The 17,134-nt window shown below is 39.7% G+C and overlaps 2 long non-coding RNA genes across 4 annotated transcripts in view; both read left to right on the top strand.

The window, feature by feature from the left end:
* LOC141419856 (uncharacterized) overlaps positions 1–13,523 on the top strand; it is an 83,239-nt gene extending 69,716 nt beyond the window's left edge. Inside the window, exons 4-5 of the long non-coding RNA XR_012444564.1 lie at positions 12,033–12,116; positions 13,404–13,523. This is a non-coding gene — a long non-coding RNA (uncharacterized lncRNA). The remainder of the gene's footprint in view (positions 1–12,032; positions 12,117–13,403) is intronic.
* Positions 13,524–16,191: 2,668 nt separating this feature from the next.
* LOC141419581 (uncharacterized) overlaps positions 16,192–17,134 on the top strand; it is a 36,593-nt gene continuing 35,650 nt past the window's right edge. For all 3 annotated transcript variants that reach the window (XR_012444221.1, XR_012444222.1, XR_012444220.1), the window contains exon 1: positions 16,192–16,611. This is a non-coding gene — a long non-coding RNA (uncharacterized lncRNA). The remainder of the gene's footprint in view (positions 16,612–17,134) is intronic.

Here is a 17,134-nt window from a genome sequence, read left to right as displayed (position 1 = left end):
ACCTATCATGGAAGCCGTGCTGACGTTTGTGTCCCTTGGTGTGGGAAGGTAAACTATTCTCTGTGTCATGTTCAGTCTTTTTCCTTGCTGGCTGTCTTCTTCAGCAGGGAGGGCTCCTGACAACTGAGCTGGCTGCCTCATTAGAATTCACCGGCTGAACTGATAATTTAACTGATGAGGGAATTCTTCCACCAAAGGGGTGTGGGAGAGGTTCATTCCACCAGAAAGCCGTTTCCTTCTTGCTTTCTGTTGGGATGAGTGGATTGCTTAGACAATCCAAAATGGCCTAAACAGGCGACACCAGGAAACTTCAAACCACTCTTTTGCCAAGAAGTAGTAACCATCATTTCCAAGACCTGCTTATTCTAGCACGTCACACACACCAAGTCTTCCTTTTGAAAAATCACAAGTGCATTTTGCTCTCTTCAGAATACAAAGTCTTATGTCCAATTGGCATTCCTTTACTTCTAAACGCTCCTTGCACACAAAACTTTGGTCTTTTACTAAAGGGAATAGAGGAAGGACAGACCATTCCTTTAGGTCACATTGAACTTTTAGCATTCTGCCTGTGATTACACCATAGAAAACACCTTTGCAGGCTGATTTGCCTGCTGTGTTATAAAGCGGGACCTGAGCCTCTTCTCTAGCTCCGTACATTAAACTTCTTAACTACGAAAGGCCTTCAAGACCATTGAGTCAAGCCCTTTTGCTTTCTGGAAGCAGAAGAAGCAGAAGCCAAGGGGTGACTTAGTTGTAGAACAGAAGACTCTGAGACAAGCCTAAAGACCACATCCCCAAAAGGGAGGGTCGACCCTCTCCAAAGTCACACCATATTGATTCCAGGTTCTAGACTCTACAGCAATTGTTCTCCCCTTGGTTTTAGCAAGGTTTGAGCCAAATCAGTTTATGAGTGATGGCAAGACAAATTGTTCATTCATGCAGAATGATTTGTCAGCCTCAAAGGAGATGGGACTCTTGTCTCAGAATCTCTGAGGGGCTTTGCTTGTGCTCACAGCTGTTTGGAACAGGATCTACTTCTATGAGCTGACAGGAGGCATCACAGGGTAGTTTTCCTCAAAAGAGGAAGATGAATAGCCTATTATAAACCCAAGTTAAGTGAAGAGTTGAAGGAAGGTTGTTGAGGAGACTAGTGGTATGAAGAGTGCAGGAAATGTCCTCTCTTCCTAAGTTTCCCTTTCATTTTTGTTCCTTTTATTTTCAAACTTAAAGCAATGTGTTGCTTATAAAAACTCAATTTAAATGTGTTTTCCTACTTGCTATGTATCACTATGTATGTTAGTTATTGTTGCATAGCTGTGGCCAAAATATCTGAGAGAACAACTTAAGAGAGGAAAGATTTATGTTGCTTCACAGTTTCTGAGGGCTTAGTCCATGATCATTTGGCTCCAGTTACTAGATGAAGTAAGGCAAAACATCATGGCAGTGGGAGCTTGTGGAAGAGACTATTCATCTCATAGGAAACAGGAAGCAGAGAGACAGAGACAGGAAGCGATCAGAGACAAAATATCCCCAAGGACTTGCCTTCTGTGTCTTACTTCCTCCAGCTAGACTCCACCCCTCAAAGTTCCAAGAACCTCCCGAAATAGCACCATTAGCTAGGGGCCCAGTATTTAACACATGAGCCTGTGGGGGACATTTCATATTCAAACCATAACACTATGTAACAAGTCACGCAAAACTTAGAAGCTTAAGAAAAAGCGTATACTCTGGGTTTGAATCTTCAATTTAGGTAAGGATTGGTCAGGACAACATGGCTTTCCTCCTTGAGATGTCCAGGATCAGCCAGGAATGACCAGAAGGCATAGGAGCTGGTTGGGCATTTCTCTCTCCTTTTACATGTGGTCTCAAGGGCTTTCCATATGTTCTCTTCAAGCATTCTGTCCAGTGGTGTGGTAGCCACTGGATAATCACACGCCTTACATGGTAATTGCCTTCCCCCACAGCAAATCTCCTTAGAGACCTGGGCAGAAGCTGCAAGGTTTCAAATGATCTAGCCTCAAAAGTCCCAGGACATCATGTCCACTATATGCTGTTGGTAAATCAAGTCACTAAGGTGAGTCCAGATGCAACAAAAAATACATTAGACTCCAACTCTTGGAAGAACAGCAAAGAATTTTTGACCGTTTTTAATCCACCACAAGGTCATACAAATGCTTAATCACTTGCCTTTAACACTGTGGTGTGCATTTGACCATATGCATTTTCTGAAAGTGTAGACATCATTATTCCACTTGTAGGCGCCCATGCATTGAGATGTGGGTTAGATTCTGGTTTTGTTTTATTGGGCTGTGGTAAGTGGTGGGGAAGGGCATGTGCTATGAATTCCATAGTTCAGAACTTTTGATTGGCCATTGCTAAAGCTGTTTTTCAGTGATGTGGTTCTCTGGGCTCTTTTATAAATGGCTGTGCACTGGAAAATCCGTAAGTGGTCACAGTGGTGTTCATGATGCTCTGAGTAACTCAGAGAGCCATAATCACATACATGATCTCCTTTCATATTCCCAGCTGCCCCGTGATGTCAGTATAAAAGAATTGCAACCTACCTACTTAAGCAAATTCAACTGATGATACTTTTATCCTGTTTCCAGATGCGTTCAGAGAGGTTAGGCAACTCACCAAGGTCACTTAACTAGTGACTGTAAAGCCCAGCTTCAAGTCCTAGTCAGCCTGGTATCCAAACCCCATGTCCTGAATGTCTTCCATTTGTCATAATTTTATAGAAGACTAAAAAAAAAAAGAAAGATCAGCAAGTCACCTGACATGTTTCATTTCCCAGAGTATTTGCAACAGGCACAGAAACATGGTCATCTCGTTCTCAGATTCTGGAACGTTAACGTCTCATGAAGTGTGCTTGGTGTTGCCTATAGCAACTAAATTTATTGTTGCTTCTTGTGGGAACTACTTCCACAGGCTTAATATCTTGAGTAAACTAAGAGCAGTGAGAACATTATTGAGTCGAAAGGGCTGGGAAAACTCCAGTGGACTTTTTAGCAACCCAAAAGATAAACTGAGAATAATAAAACAAGATTCCAAACCATCATGTCAGAGTAGATATTTGTATTAATTGCTACTCACCTCCAATTAGAGCTATGAAGAAGCTACTGATGTATAACTGGGTCGAGTCTGGAGCAGGCTGTCTGCATTTGACTTTGATTTGATTCAACATCCATATGCCACTAAGTGCCATCCAGACTGGTCACATCCCTACCGGCCAGTTGAGCCATCAAGATCAAGCCCTTTTTGGTCCTTTCTTAGCAATTGTATAATGTTCTGAGCAGAGCCCTCTGCTTTGCTCTGTATGGATTTCTCCAACTGTGCTTCTATTGTCCACACTCTCTGCTTCCCCGGACTCCAGCTCAAATCCATGCCGAGCTGGAGTGTAGCTCTGAGTGCAGCCACAATCCACAAAGGTAATGAACTCAGCAGGAGCTTTCTGCAAAATGCTTTCTAGAAAAATGTCTGCTGCCTTTAGATGCCTATAAATGACCTATAAATGACAGACTGTGAATGTCTGCCATTGCTAAGATGGAGTGAGTGTTGGTAGATGTCTTGGGCTTTTAGAGAAAAAAGGAAATTTTTAGCTCCAAATGCTGTCTTGGAAGGTTTCCCCCATAATTCATTAATCCTTTAGCCTATAGATTATTCTTTTTTTACTACATTCATTCAACAAGAATTTTTTGAGGTCTTCTATTCCAGGGACTTGCTAGACATGCAAAGGATATGCAAGGTCAAGTAGAAAATGGTGCCTGGATCCACTCTGGGAGCTTAGCTTTTAGGTGTTTCATTGTTCCTTTCGCCTTTTCTCTCCAAGTCTCTTCCTGCTGTCAATTTTTACAATAGTCACTTCACTTGTGTTTTGCTGTTAGATTACAGAATTGTTCTAAATTTCAATTATCATCTTATAAGCTATTATGTTTATTATTATTTCAAGTCAGGTTGTTCTTTATTCATATTATCCTTTAATTTTGTTCTGATGCATATTTATTCTTTTCTTTTACTTCATTAATCATTTTATATTTTTCTTCAGATTTTTCACTATTTCCAGTGGTCTTATTGTATTCTTCCTCTTTATTGCATTGCTAACTCTTTCTTATGTTATTTCATTTCCTTGTGTAGCTAGTAATTTCTCTTATTATGGGCATTTCATTTCCCTCTGTGGGAGTCCCTAGGGTCTTCATATTTCATATTGATTTTGCTAAGACCCTAGGATTTTCCAGTCCCCAGACCAGTTTTTATGGTAATTTCTCAACTTGGGTTTTCTGTAGCCACAAGTAGTAAGTCGAACTTCACATTTATAAGAAATTGATTTTTGATTGTTCATAGATGTCTTTTTATTTACCTGATTTAAGCTCAAACACAGAGCAAGTATCGAGTATCCTGGTTGCTTCACTGAGCCAGTGGACAGAGTTATTCTGTACCCTTTTAATAGACAGTGTATTTCTGAGGCTCCAAGCTCTATGTAGGTAATTCTTTTGGAGCTTTCACTTTGCCTGGTCCCAAGGCCACTGCTTCTGTGTTGGGGAGGGTGTTCAAGTCCCTGTCTTAGTCCTTGGAGCCTACACTTGGGCTGAAGCCCCAGTGGGACACCATGACACCAGCATGTAGTTTGCTCTCTAGCTTTTATTTTCCTTTTCTCATCTAGAACTTGGGTATTTCTCTCTTTCTTTTTCCAAACTGAACTTTTACATTTAAATTTTTTATTATCATTGTATTGTTGTACTGGGGGTACATTGTGACATTTACAAAAGTTCTTATAATATATTGTAATTGAATTCACCCTCTCCATCATTCTTCTTTATCCCCCCTATTCCTGCAGTAATTTCAACATGTCTTATTTTTGCATTTAAAAATTTGAGTAGTACTTCATTTTATCCAGTCTTTCCATGTGTTGTATCTAGCAGGAAACTTTTATTTAGTTCTTAATGTTTTTAAAACATATTTTGAGTACTGTATTATTTCAGGCACTGTGTCCACTTCTATATTGTCATTGCTTGGAGCCTATGTATTTTTTGCAACATGTTTCATTTGTAAAAACAGATTAGAAGATAAAGTGACCAATATTGCTGTAGACAGGTACAGTGGCACCAGCAAACACAGTTGGAAGCTGATAATAGCAAAGGGTTGAGAAGAAAGCTATTAAAGACAAACATGATGCTTGGAGGTCAAATAGTATAAGCAAACTACCTGACATACCTGTATCACTTGATAACTGTACCATATTATATCACACTATTAATAGCTGATGCTCACAGTGATGCCCCTGTTCAGGCATCTTTCCCTAGTAGAAACTGTAGCTCCTAGTGTCATCATTTGTTTAAAGCATTTTGATATAATATATGTCAGCCACCTGAGGACTGTGAGAGGTAGGTATGTGGAGATGGGGATTGTGATTGCAGTGGTGGGGACTCTTGAAAGTGTGGGAGGTGGTCTGTTGGTCATTTATTGGATTCGAGTTGTGTTAGTCAGTCATATCTTTTCTGCAAATTGACTACATATTCTACATATTTCCCATTACCTGGAAACTGGAATTGAGTGGAAGGCCTAATAAGCGCACTGATCTACAATGGGAAGAGATGCAATTGGAGGTGGGCAGAAAGAGTGCTGTAAAAGGAGCTGAGGCTAGTCCCATGAATTCTAGGGACTATGGTAAAGCTACCACTATACTTCCAAGCTGCCAGCAAGCCTTGAGGCCAGAAGTAGCCTTGACAATTAGCAAGTGAACATTCTTTATGCATCTGGGACAAAGACAGACAGAAGGAGTCAAGAGGGAAGGCAAGACTTCCAGAGACCAGAGCATCCTTGACCTTGGTAGAGCAAAGTTGATACCTACCCAGGACCTAGCAGCCAGGGAGGACAGTGCCTTCTCTTGCTGGGGCAAGGACCAGAGGAGGACACTCCAGTTGCAGGTTGCTGCAGAAGACATGAGTGGTGTTATTTTGAGACTGAAAGGAACTTGGGTGTGTGGGGTGTGCCAAGGCCCCATTGGAGAAAGAAGGGAAAAGAAACAAACAGAGTTGGTAACCAGATTCATTTGGTGCTAGGTGAACTTTTAGAGAGGGTAAAGAATGCATTCAATAACTCCCCTGCCCCTTTTTTGTACTTCCATCCATATTTTAGGGCCCTTTTTTCCTATCTTTAGCTCAATTCCTTCAGTGTCTCTCTGGCAGTATTAAACTCCTTCCCATCCCTACCACTTCACTAAAGCTAGGCTTTCTCATATCAGTAATGGATACCAAATCCGGGGGAGACTTCTCAGTGCTGATCTTCTTCAGCACTGTGTTCATGCTAGCAGTGGGCCTGAAGTGAGTGGAAGAGAGAATGGAGGCAAGGGTATAGAGATGATCAAGGTATTTCATATATTTTTGAAAGAATAGAAGGTTCTATTAGTAGTTGGAGAATTGGGACCCATGAACACTAGGGTATTGAGTTTAGCTTGGCTTGAGGTGAGGCTACTTCCTTTCCCAAAGCCTGTCCTAGTGAAGGAAGTGAGAAATATGTGGGTAACTCTTACTCCTGGGGAGGACAAGACCAAGAGATCACAAAGGTATGTATTCCTTCCCCCAGATCCCAAGCAACATTAAATACCAATTATTTCCTCTTATGCAAATGAATTATATTTTATCTCTTACTTTTTGAAGCAATAAAATTGATTCAAATTGTGAGTCAGATGAATGTGTTGGATGTGAGTCAGATTAGATTGTAGATCGTTTGGGATTTCAACTCTAAACTCTATCACTTACCAAAACATGCCACTCGAGAGGATTCATCACGCGATGGAAATAAATGAGTTGACAGGTCTGTTTCACTTATACCTATCAACTCATATTCCATCAACCCAAAATTATCTATGGTAATCCAGAAGAAAACAACAATTGAAAACAGCTAAAATATCCATCAGTAGAGGAATGGATGAATAAATTGTAATATTTCACACAATGGAATACTAGTCAACAACAAGAGGGAATGAACTACTGATATACACAACGGCATGGATGAATTATGCAAATACTATGGTGAATGGTAGAAACTTAACACAAGAGTGAATACAGTATGAGTCCACTTACATGATGTTCTAGAATTCACAAAACTAATCTATGGTGAAAAAAAGAGCAGAATAATGGTTGAGTCCAAGGGCTAGGGCTATACTGGGAAGGGACATTATGGAACTTTCTGGATGATGTCCATTATATTGATAGGGATTAGATTGACTTGTTTTATGCCCTTATCAGAATTCATCAAATGGTATATTTAAGATGTATGCATGTATGGTCTCTAAACTGAAGAGACCACCCACAGAGTGGGAGAAAATATTTGCCAGCTACACATCAAAGGACTGATAACCAGAATATATAGGGAACTCAAAAAACTAAACCCTCCCAAAATTAATGAACCAATAAAGAAATGGGCAAGTGAACTAAACAGAACTTTCTCAAAAGAAGAAATCCAAATAGCCAAAAAACACATGAAAAAATGCTCACCATCTCTAGCAATAAAGGAAATGCAAATTAAAACCACACTAAGATTCCACTTCACCCCTGTTAGAATAGCCATCATTAGCAACACCACCAACAACAGGTATTGGAGAGGATGCGGGGAAAAAGGAACCCTCTTACACTGTTGGTGGGAATGCAAACTAGTACAACCACTCTGGAAAAAAATTTGGAGGCTTCTTAAAAGTCTAAACATAGATCTGCCATATGATCCAGCAATACCACTCTTGGGGATATACCCAAAAGAATGTGACACAGGTTACTCCAGAGGCACCTGCACACCCATGTTTATTGCAGCACTATTCACAATAGCCAAGTTATGGAAACAGCCAAGATGCCCCACCACTGATGAATGGATTAAGAAAATGTGGTATCTATACACAATGGAATACTACTCAGCCATGAAGACGTATGAAATCTTATCATCTGCAGGTAAATGGATGGAACTAGAGAACATCATCCTGAGCGAGGTTAGCCAGGCCCAGAAGACCAAAAATCATATGTTCTCCCTCACATGCAGACTTTAGATCAAGGGCAAACACAACAAGGGGATTGGATTTTGATCACATGATGAGGCAAGAGCACACAATGTAGGTATGAGGATAGGCAAGAAACCCAAAAAAAAACAAGACAGCATTTGATGTCCTCAATGCAAAGGAACTAATGCAGAAACTTTAAAGCGACAGAGGCCAATAGGAGAAGGGGACCAGGAACTAGAGAAAAGGTTAGTTCAAGAAGAATTAATTTAGAATGTAACACATATGTACAGGAAAGCAATGCGAGTAAACTTCCTGTATAGCTATCCTTATCTCAACTAGAAAAAACCCTTGGTCCTTCCTATTATTGCTTATACTCTCTCTTCAACAAAATTAGAGATAAGGGCAAAATAGTTTCTGCCTGGTAGCGAAGGGGTGAGGGAGAGGGGAGGATGTAGGGGGGTTAAGGGAGAGGTTGGGGGGAAGGGGGGAGAAATGGCCCAAACATTGTATGCACATATGAATAAAAAAAATAAGAAAAAAAGATGTATGTGTGTGTTTCATTGTATATTAGTTTAACCTCAAGAGAAAAAAAACCATAAACAAATATTGAATTTTAGTTAATGATATGCATGCAAAGGTATTTGGGGCAAAGTGAATTGTCTGTAACTCACTTCGGAATGCATCCAAAAGTAAGATGGACTGATGGATGAATAAAAATGATGAATATTTAAGAAAGCAACTGTAGCAAATGGTCATTGCAGAACCTAGGTGTTGGGTGTGTGAATGTTCACTGGAAATTTATTCAGCTTTTCTGTATATTTGAAAATATTTTCATATTCGAGGCACAATTACAAATGAGCCTCACTTAGGAACAGCTTGTGTCTGGAAGCATGAACCTATCCTTGGCTGAGTTGCCATCATTGCTAGGTTCTGTGTTTATGGCCTCTTCCTTGCTGTCATCTTTAGAGTACAGGTGATTCCAAAATGACATTGAAGCAGCAATCAAGAGTCTCCTCAAAAAGAAAAGTCCAGGACCTGATGGATTCTCTGCTGAATTCTATTAGACCTTTAAAGAAGAACTGATACCAACCCTCCTTAAACTGTTCCACGAAATAGAAAGGGAAGGAAAAGTGCCTAACACATTTTATGAAGCCAGTATTATACTTATCCCAAAACCAGGCACAGACTTCTCCAAAAAGGAGAACTTTAGGCCAATCTCCTTAATGAACATTGATGCAAAAATCCTCAATAAAATAATGGCAAACCGAATTCAACATCACATCAAAAAGATCATTCACCACGACCAGGTAGGCTTCATCCCAGGAATGCAGGGGTGGTTCAACATACGAAAATCAATAAACATAATAAACCACATTAACAGAAGCAAAGACAAAAACCACTTGATCATCTCAACAGATGCAGAAAAAGCCTTTGATAAGATCCAACATCATTTCATGATAAAAGCTCTAAGAAAACTAGGAATAGAAGGAAAGTACCTCAACATCATAAAAGCTATATATGACAAACCTACAGCCAGCATTAAACTTAACTGCAAAAAACTGAAACCATTCCCTCTAAAATCAGGAACTTGACAAGGATGCCCACTATCTCCACTCCTATTCAACATAGTACTGGAATTCCTAGCCAGAGCAATTAGGCAAGAAGAAGGAATAAAAGGAATACAAATAGGTAAAGAAACTGTCAAAATATCCCTATTTTCAGACGATATGATCCTGTACCTTAAAGACCCAAAAAACTACTCAAAAGCTCCTAGACACCATCAACAGCTATAGCAAGGTAGCAGGATAAAAAATCAACATAGAAAAATCATTAGCATTTCTGTACACTATTAATGAACAAACTGAGAAAGAATATATGAAAACAATTCCATTTACAAAAGCCTCAAAAAAAATCAAATACCTAGGTGTAAACCTAACAAAAGATGTGAATGACCTCTACAAGGAAAACTATAAACTCTTGAAGAAAGAGATTGAGGAAGACTATAGAAAGTGGAGAGATCTCCCATGCTCATGGATTGGTAGAATCACCATAGTAAAAATGTCTATACTCCCAAAAGTAATCTACATGTTTAATGCAATTCCCATCAAAATTCCAATGACATTTATTATAGAAATTAAAAAATCTACCATTAAATTTATATGGAAACACAAGAGGCCAAGAATAGCCAAGGCAATACTCAGTCAAAAGAACAATGCAGGAGGTATCACAATACCTGACTTCAAACTATATTACAAAGCAATAACAATAAAAACAGCATGGTACTGGCACAAAACAGACATGAAGACCAGTGGAACAGAATAGAAGACCCAGATATGAAGCCACACAACTATAACCAACTTGTCTTTGACAAAGGAGCTAAAAATATACGATGGAGAAAAAGCAGCCTCTTCAACAAAAACTGCTGGGAAAACTGGTTAGCAGTCTGCAAAAAACTGAAACTAGATCCATGTATATCACCCTATACCAAGATTAACTCAAAATGGATCAAGGATCTCAATATTGGACCCCAATCTCTAAAGTTGGTACAGGAAAGAGTAGGAAATACTCTCGAGTTAGTAAATATAGGTAAGGACTTGCTCAACGAAACCCCAGCAGCACAGCAACTAAGAGATAGCATAGATAAATGGGACCTCATAAAACTAAAAAGCTTCTGCTCAACAAAAGAAATGGCCTCTAAACTGAAGAGAACACTCACAGAGTGGGAGAAAATATTTGCCAGCTACACATCAGACAAAGGACTGATAACCAGAATATATAGGGAACTCAAAAAACTAAACTCTCCCAAAATTAATGAACCAATAAAGAAATGGGCAAGTGAACTAAACAGAAATTTCTCAAAAGAGGAATTTCAAATGGCCAAAAAACACATGAAAAAATGCTCACCATCTCTAGCAATAAAGGAAATGCAAATTAAAACCACACTAAGATTCCACCTCACCCCTGTTAGAATAGCCATCATAGCAACACCACCACCAACAGGTGTTGGCGAGGATGTGGGGAAAAAGGAACCCTCTTACACTGCTGGTGGGAATGTAAACTAGTACAACCACTCTGGAAAAAAATTTGGAGGCTACTTAAAAAGCTAAACATCGATCTACCATTTGATCCAGCAATACCACTCTTGGGGATATACCCAAAAGAATGTGACACAGGTTACTCCAGAGGCACCTGCACACCCATGTTTATTGCAGCACTATTCACAATAGCCAAGTTATGGAAACAGCCAAGATGCCCCACTACTGATGAATGGATTAAGAAAATGTGGTACTTATACACAATGGAATTTTATGCAGCCATGAAGAAAAATGAAATATTATCATTTGCAAGTAAATGGATGGAATTGGAGAACATCATTCTGAGTGAGGTTAGCCTGGCCCCAAAGACAAAAAAATCGTATGTTCTCCCTCATATGCGAACATTAGATCAAGGGCAAACACAACAAGGGGATTGGACTTTGATCACATGATAAAGCAAGAACACACAGGAAGGTATGAGGATAGGTAAGACACCCAAAAAACTAGCTAGCATTTGTTGCCCTTAACGCAGAGAAACTAAAGCAGATACTTTAAAGCAACCGAGGCCAATAGGAGAAGGGGACCAGGAACTAGAGAAAAGGTTAGATCAAGAAGAATTAACCTAGAAGGTAACACACATGCACAGGAAATCAATGTGAGTCAACTCCCTGTATAGCTATCCTTATCTCAACTAGCAAAAACCCTTGGTCCTTCCTATTATTGCTTATACTCTCTCTTCAACAAAATTAGAGATAAGGGCAAAATAGTTTCTGCCAGGTAGCGAGGGGTTGGGGGTTAAGGAAGGGAGTAGGAGGGTAAGGGCGGGGGAAGGAGGAAGGGGGAGAAATGACCCAAACATTGTATGCACATATGAATAAAATAAAAATTTTAAAAATTATGTATTAATATATGTATAAATATATACATTTATATATAGAAAAAAATAGAGTGCAAGTGATTCTTTTCAACCACCTAAACAACCTCTTTAAACCTATGCTTACCATCAGGCCTTCCTTGGGGCATCATCTATCCTGCCTATCCTTCTTCCAGAGGAGCTGTAGGTGACTTACAAATGTACCACCGTTGAACAGGTATTATTTGGAGATTACATATGATTACAAATATTTCCTTGGAAGCTACCTACGATCAGTCTTGATTGCACACCCAGAGAGAATTCGGACTTTGAGCTTGATAAATTGGCAAACACTACTCCCACTTCCCTCCTTCCCTATCCCCTCACCTGAACTTCGTTGAATTTGTAATGGCATGAACTCTCACCTCCCAAATTGTATTATAAAACCAGAAAACATGCACTCTCTGAAATAGACATTTGCATCTCACAGCCTTGCTTCACCAGAGGCTTGGTTATGATTTGCCTGCGGTTTCACATGGCCCTATGTGACCTGGCCTGATACCACATAACCTCCCAACCACTGCAATCTTGTACGCACGCACATGACATAGAATGCCAATGGTAGGCCAAAAGGGGCTGCCAGGAAAGCATTCCAAAATAAAGCTTCCTTCTTCTCCATGCTTGTTGGCTTGAAAACAGAATGCTGCATTTAATACTTTCCACTGTAGTCTTAAATCTTTTGTGCAGGGAGAAGAGACATAAATAAATGGACACGCATGTACATCTTACTTTGAGGCAGGGGACTATGTAAGCTAACTCCTGCCATAGCGTGGAAAATTGTTTCTACCAAACTGTTTAGTTGAGACGGACAATACTAATTTATTTGATCTCATCCAGGCCAAAATCACTTGAATAGCAAGGTGGTTGCCCACATCTCTGTATCTAAGGTAATCAGATATCATCTGCATTGACGGTTAAGATCTGCCAGGTAGAGTTGACCTTGGAGCGAAGGGCAGGTTTCAGCAAGGATTACCAAATGCATTTGCATTAAGACCTGAGAATAGACATGAAGCTCTGGTTCTGTGGCCTGACTACTTTGTATTCATTCAATCAACAATATTCCAAGGCGTGGACTTGGGCTCCTAATTGCCAGCTGACAACCCCCTCCTTGAAAAGCCAGGTGGGACCTGGCAGTGCCAATGCAAGAGACGCCAGGCTCCAGGAGAGAGAAACTTTTGCTGCAATCTTGGACTTTGAATAACTACCTCCAGTTGACCAGTCAGCGAGCATCCCCACGCACACATATTGCTGGCTTACTCAGGTGGTGGGTGGTGTCTGTTATGCCCTCTAGCCTGGGTGAAAGACCTCCAACTGACTTGATAACAGCTATTAGGGCAGAGGTTGTGAGACTGTGGCCTTGTGTTCAAGCCTGGGATCTGAGATTGACCAGACTCCCCAGGTGAGAAACTTCTGTTTCTTTCTTATTTTTTTTTTACCATCTTCTTTCTTTGTTTACCCACTACAGACTTTTCCTCAAGAGCCAGTCAACAGTGATGCAAGGAACAACCATCAACTAGCTGTAAACTAAAACAAGAGGAATGCTTGAAATCTTTCCTTGAGGACCTAGCTCCCCTGCTAAACCACTCAATGTGCTTAAAAAAAGTTTGATAAAATCTGATATCCTTTGTTTCCTCTGTCAAAGAATGCATAAGCATCTGTGAGTACTGGTGTGTGCTCTGGGTATATGCATATGTGTGTGCCTTAGGAATGATTTTTTTCAACATTCTAAATGAAAAATAAGGCCAATTCAGCATAAAGCAATGGTAATCAAGAACATGAGAGACACTGGTGGTGAAACGTTGCTGTTTGTATTAGTTAGCTTTTGGTGTGTAACAAATCAACCTCAAATTCAGTGGCTTAAAGCAATAATCATTGTTTAAGATTCTGTAGCTTCTGCTCTGAGCTGGCTCAGTTGAGATTAGATGGTCTCAGATGGCCTCACTTAAATTTCTGGAGCCATCTGGGGATGGCTGGACAGCTGGCATTTCTGGAGCCTCTCTTCCACATAGTGTCTCATTCTCCAGGGTTTTTTTTTTTTTTGTATGATAGTGGAAGAGTTTCCAACAACAAGCAAGAGCAGGCTCAGTGTATGAGTATTTTTCAAGTCTTCATTTACATCATATTTGTGAGTCCCACTGATCAAAGCAAGTCAATTGGCCAACCTTGGGATTCAGTGGGTAAGGAAATCTGTGGCCATGTCTTTATAATCTACCACACGTGGGTGATGACATAGGGAATAAACGTCAGTTTTGGAGATCGAAGGCATAATCAAATCATAGTTCATCTGCTTAATAGACGAGTGACGTTAATCACTTTCTTATTCTAAATCTCAAGATTCTCTTATAGATATGGGAAAATGACACCTACTCCACTGGACAAAATGGGATCTTTCATTTATCAGTTTTTATAATAAGCATGTGTCAGGCCTATGTGCCAGGTCTAGGCTATGCCAGGTTTGCCAGGTGTGGGATAGTGATTACCGTGATCACACTCTCACGGAGATTCCAATATGGACGCTATTTATTTATTTATTTATTTGTCTTTTTCTTGCCATGGAACTTGCTAAATAACTCAGGCTGGCCTCGAACTTGTGATTCTCCTGTTTCAGCCTCCTACGTGCTAGGATTACAAACATGCACCACCACACCCAGCCCAATGTGAATACTATTTGTGAAAGTATTTTGAAAACTACAAATCATGACACAGATTATCAGTAGTATGCCTTCTATCTTGGTTTACTGCTTTTTCCCTTTGTGACATTTACTCTGCCACCACCCCTCATAGGCTGTGAAATCATAAAGGCCCACCTTTCCCTAGCAGACCATATCCCCATGTTACAGGGTTGTGGACAGAATGTGTGTTGGCCTCACAGTGTTGGTGTGAGTTGAGTCATCTGTCATCATTCTGTAAGGGGGATGGCATTTTGTGAAGCATAGCTCGGAAACTCACCATAGAACATTGACAGTTGAGGAGACACCAGAAATGATCGAGTCTAACTTATTCAGGTTCCAGAGCAAGCTGGTCCCAATATATAAGAAAGAGCCCCAAGATGCTGGGAGACTGCAGAAAGAGAGGCAGACAGACTCAGGATTGCACAGAGTGCAATTTATTGAGAACTTCCTGACAGAAGTGTGGTCCTGGGTGACAGCAAGACAAGGTTGATTCTTGAATTTTGGACCAGAAGATGGTGGCTTAAAAAGTGATCAGGACAAAAGTGACTTTTTACAAATAGTAATGTACCTGGTTAATCTCAGCTAATAGCAAAAGGTCAGGAATATTCCTGGCACCAGGGTCTGGTTGTAAAGCTCCACATACCACCCTAGTGACTTGGTTTATTTCTAGCATGCTGGGAAATTATGTGAGGAAAAACAGTCAAGGTTACTCTAGGGCAATCATGACAGTTATGACTCAAGATGGCTGCGATCATGTCAAATGTAATTGAATCCATACAGCAATTCGTATTATAGGTGAGGGAGTTTAGAACTTGAGGGGGGACCTGGCTTAAACAAAGTCACACAGCTAGTTGGTGCTATTAGCAAGATTCCTACTGATACTGATCTCAGTGGTTTTATTTTTGTGTCTGTGCGTCCCTGTCCCACATCTAGCTTCTAATTCCATATCATACGGACACACACACACACACACCACAGTTTTTAATAGAATAGAAAATAATGAATGGAATCTGTTCTGTTTATCTTCTACAAGTGAAAAAAATAGTTTTTGCTTATCTCTCCATATCTGACCAAAAAAAGTGCTAAAACAAATATTAGTTGATCAAGATTTATACATGCGTTTAGTTTAGAAGTTATAAATTACTAGAGCAGGACATGATAGCATGTGTCTGTAATTCTACCTGCTCAGGTGGTAGAGGCAGAAGGGTCACAGTCTGAGGCTGGCCCAGGGAAAAAGCACTTGTTTATCTGAGAAACAAACTGTGAAGGAAAAAGACTGGGGTTGTAACCTAAGTAGTAGAAAGCTTGCATAGCAAGTGCAAGGTCCTGAGTTCAATCACCAGTACCACAAAATAAAAAACAAACAAACTTATAAACTACTTTCAATTACATAAGGGAGGGCACTGAGGAAATTGGGGCAAATATTGAGTCTATATTTGAAATATGTGGAAACCAAGGTCTGGAGAGGTCAAGTGAGTGGTGTGAGATTGGGGATTAACAGCAGTAGGTCCAGGACTGTGTTCTTTGTACATTGTGTGTCACTTACAAATCAGCTGTTTCAGCATATTGGGAGTAGATTTTCCTGGGAGCCAAAATAAATAAGAATTTGCTTAAAAATTAACCTGCTTAGGTGAAATGCTGGAATGAGTATCTGTGATTTGCTGTGGAGACACAGATAAAATGATTGGTGTATATAATTAGTAACAGAAAAAGAAAAGTATTTAGGGTCACTGATAACTCTCTTTTTAGTTTTTTTTTGCTATACACCCTGGATCTGTGTTCCTTTTTATCTAAATTTATCACTGCTATGTGTATTTTGGAAAAACAACCAAATATATTTTATGGAATTTTTAAAAAGTCTGTGCAAAATAACTTAATGTACCAACTTTATGAGTTATACTTTATAAAGGACAGGATCAGACAAGACAGAGGAAACAATTCAAGTCAACTCTGAATAATCTGAAAGACAGACCTTCTCTCAAGTCTTCTTCCAAAGTGAAGGTATTTGTTTCTCAGTATTGTGTGTTCCTTCGTGGACCACAGTTTTTTTGATTTGGGAAAAGTGGAGTCTGTATTTTGGGTGTGTTAAAACAATTATTAGCTGTATTACACGTATATTATATGAATCTTAAGCATTTGTTACACATAGCAAGTTTCAAGACATCTAGAAAAGTTTCATAATTGGTGTTATGAACTCTAACTAGAATTGTCTATAAACTCTCTTCACAACAGTTAGTATTTATTGTACTGACTGTTAACTATGTGTTCAGTCCAACACTGAGCATTGTTTCACCTAAATTATCTTATTTAATTCTCATGACAGCCCTAAAAGCTGTCCCCATTTTACATGTATATCCATTTTATACAGGAAGAAACTGAAACTTTGAGGGGATAACCTGGGGTATGGAGTAGAATGAGTCCAACTAATTTTGGAATCTCATTCTTAACCACTATTGCTTCAAGACTGTGGGAAAGAGAAAGTAGAAACCAATAAAATATTTGGATACACAAAATTCACGAACAC

This window comes from Castor canadensis, chromosome X (assembly GCF_047511655.1).
Source record: "Castor canadensis chromosome X, mCasCan1.hap1v2, whole genome shotgun sequence".
In the NCBI taxonomy this organism is placed as follows: domain Eukaryota; kingdom Metazoa; phylum Chordata; class Mammalia; order Rodentia; family Castoridae; genus Castor; species Castor canadensis.
The sequence above is the reverse complement of the archived record's forward strand: the minus strand, read 5'-3'. Positions and strand labels throughout refer to the sequence as shown.